General features: G+C 43.4%; 1 pseudogene; it reads right to left on the bottom strand.

The window, feature by feature from the left end:
- Window positions 1-2,834: 2,834 nt before the first annotated feature.
- Window positions 2,835-3,514, bottom strand: LOC108720637 (uncharacterized; annotated as a pseudogene).
- Window positions 3,515-3,593: the final 79 nt, after the last annotated feature.

The following is a 3,593-nucleotide window of genomic DNA, read 5'->3' as shown; positions in this document are numbered from 1 at the left end:
AATATTATTAACCATTTGAAGGAGAAGAGAGAACATAATGTGAATGATCTGTGCAAAGCCTAATGATTGGAAATCAAAAGTCGTAGAGAGAGGTAAGCCCCCGGGAGGGGAAGGGGGAGGGGGAGGGGGAGGTGTATGAAGAAAGGGATTGGGGGGAAGAGAAGAGAGAGGGGGGCAGGAGAGAAAGAAGTAGGAAGATTATGGGTAGAGGCTTGAGGGATCATTGCATTAGATATTCTACCGTTGGGAACGTAAAGTACCGAATTGTGCAGTTCCCGAAGGTCATTTCTAGAGTTATTGGGGGCGTATCCTGTAGAGATATAGTTATGTGTGGGACGAGATCTGGCATTAATCGAAGAGGCTTTGCTCGACACCCAATTTTCTTCGAGAGAATTGGCTTGAGCCTGGGATCGTGAGGGAACTGAGCGTACAAGGTCAGCATACCTTGATCAAAAAGTTCCCGGAATTACCACCAGGTGATGCTCTGAATCAGCTAATTTGAGTTCTTTTTTTTTGGTTAGATTGCCACATCTATCATTGACATTTCCACCAAATTTTATCGCCATAGCTTGACATTTATAAAAGTTACGCCGTCTTGAGTACATCTCCCTCTGCATGTGTTTTCGATTTTTTACAGTTTTAAAAATGAAGTTGAATTTGCAACGAGTTTGTATTAAATTTTTTGACCAAGAACGAAACGAATACCATCCAACAGCCATCGAATTCACCCAATATGGCTCCCTGCGATTTTTTTCTGTTTGATCGAGTCAAAAAACCAGCCGAAAGGAGGTAATGGAAAAATCGAAGACGGCTCTGATGGCTATATCGACAATAGAGAAATGTTTCAAGAGCTGGATCAAGCACTGGCATAAGTGCGTTGCAATCGATGGGGAGTACTTTGAAGGGGACAATATCACTTTTAATGAATAAACTTGTATTTTGAATTTTCTGAATGAATTACGGGAACTTTTTGATCAAGATGGTATGTGCGGCTGTCTGCCCGGTAAGTATGAGCATACTCAGGTATGTCGCCCAAGACGTCGTAAGGATTAAGGTGATATGTGTGATATGGGTCCTGATATGGGTGCGAGGGAGATAGGTGGATTTGGGAAGAGGTGGAAACTCGTTATTATTATTGTTATTAAGATAAAGGGAGTTAAGGAGGGGGAGGAAGAGTTAGAAGTCATACCAAACCTAGAGCGGGCCTCGAAATATGATACATTCTCAGTGGCGGCGTAGGCATAGATTTGTTTCTGACGCACGTATACAGGGCACTTAGGGGAGGAAGAGAGATGCTCTCCTCCACAGTTACAACATAGGGGCGGCATTTGTTTGCGGAGGCAGTCCTTTGAGTTGAGGTGCCTATCGTGGCCGCATCGGGCACAACGAGGCTTGCCCTTGTAGTCAGCGCTAACATGCCCGTAACGAAGACAGGAAAAACACATAAGCACTCTAGGAAAATAGGGAAGAACTGGGAAGTTGACGTATAGGAAGGAGATCGCACGCGATAGAGATTGATCTCGGAATTTGACCATAATGCGGGGTCTACAATACAAGTTGTAGCGGTCGCATGGTCTTAAGTTGTAGAAAATTGACCAATCACAGTTGATTATTCTTTTCATATTCGACTGTGATTGGTCAATTTTCTACGACTTAAGACCCTACGACTGTTACGACTTCTATTGCAGATCCCACAGTACGTGAGGGGATGGAAATGAGCTCGCCGTTCTTGCGCTCCCTAATATTTAGACGCTTAACGGATACAATCTTACAGGACGAATTGAATTCATTAAGAATGTCGTTCTCAGACACATCTAATGGGACGTTTTTAATAACCCCGGTGCACATAATACGGAAAAGAACAGTGAGGCCGCTTTCCCTAAATAGAGGGTAATCGAGAGCACGATTAGCCGTCGATAAATTCTTGAAGCTTACTGCGACCTTGTTGCGTCCGGAAGTAGTATGTGGGCAGCCATGGGGCGTCACAACAAACCCCCTCCACTCTACCCTTGGCGTCAAAACAAAACCCCTCTTCCCCCCCACCGAGCTGTCAAAACAAACCCCCTCCATGCCTCGCCAGACGTCATGGGCGTGGCCTAGACGGGTCCGTCTGGAACAATGGGGACTCTGATTGGGTGGAGACGAAAAAGGGGATAATGAGGTAATTAAATAGAGCATTTTGATTGGTTCTCTCCATGGCTGTCCACTCACTGATTGGTTGGCTCCATGGCTGCCTACGCTACGATTGGTGAGGGAGAGGTCGCGTTGAGAAAGAGAGAGAGAGTGAAAATGGGAAAGCCGAGGAAAATAGGACCCCCAGACATTTTTTGTCAGGGGAGAGGGGGAAGGTAGAGACATGAATAGCGTGAAGTTCTTTATTCTGTAGGTCATTTTTTGCTGCTGTAGCCCTTTGTCTGGGACGTACCGACGTTTATTATTTATGGGTACTTTTTTTACGAACATTTTCGAGACTAGAAGAGTCTCGCTTTCACTTGGTAGAAAGACTAACTAAAACAGGAATGAACATGATCACCTGATGTGACGTCTTCGATGTGATGATTCAGACATTGCGTTAAAGAAAAAATTCTTTATATTTTTTTCATGTATTTAATCTACATTATCTAAACTGTAAATGAGGAACGAGGTTAGGAAGAGTAAAGAACAGACGAAATTTATATGACAAAAACTTTATTTATTTTTTAAAAAAAGGTAATACATGAAATAGGTATTTTACTTTTTTAAAAGAGTACACGTTTGAACATGACAGCATACAGCATGACAATTCGTTAATTTTCGTTTACAATGAAGAAAAATTTTATGAAATAGTTGTACGATCATTCGATCATTGAGTTTATAATCAGAGGTAAACAGACTAAGAAACTGGCTAAGATTATAACCATTACACATAAAATATAGAAATACACAGCAGTATTGTCCGCAGGTTTGAGAAAGCATTCCTTGCAACGTCGTCGTATTCCAGCGATACGTGGTGGAGTTTCGGCGAAGACGTAAGAGGAATCTTGAGTCCAACGGCGGCAATCCGTAGCTATCAAAGTACGTTCCTGTACCGTGTTCATCGATGTAGAAGGCGACCCAGTGCTGACCAGGTCGATCGTGATCGTCCGTATTCCGTGTTAGCGACAATGGCAGTCGACCTCGTCCACACCCTCGGCAGTCGGTCGGCAGGATAGACCCCCGCATGTCGAACACTGAGATGATGCAATGCGTTTAAAACTTCCAACGAATTCATTTCTCGTCGTCGGAGAGCGTGAAAAAGGAAATGTTTGTGCAAATTCAGAATTTACCTCTTTTGGCGATGAGGGTGTTGTAGAGTTCTCAAAATTTAGCTTTCGTAAAACGCTAGTGATAGCTTTATCTCTATCCGTCGGCGTGACGAATTCTAGAAGATCTTTTTTCTCCTCGCCTGTCGCTTGTTCCTCTTCGCTTTGGTTCGCCTTTTCTTGCGTTACGATATTTTTCCGTCACGCTTCGATGTTGCGAAATTTTCGTGTTTCTGATTTTTAAATTGAATTAAAAATTGTTCGCTGTCTGGTTTTTCGCTCTCGACGTCGCTCTCGCTCCAACTTTCTGAG

This window comes from Mycetomoellerius zeteki, unplaced genomic scaffold (genome assembly GCF_001594055.1).
Source record: "Mycetomoellerius zeteki isolate Tzet28-1 unplaced genomic scaffold, Tzet1.0 scaffold1021, whole genome shotgun sequence".
Lineage (NCBI taxonomy): Eukaryota > Metazoa > Arthropoda > Insecta > Hymenoptera > Formicidae > Mycetomoellerius > Mycetomoellerius zeteki.
Note: the sequence above shows the minus strand (reverse complement) of the source record. Positions and strands in the feature narration are given on the sequence as shown.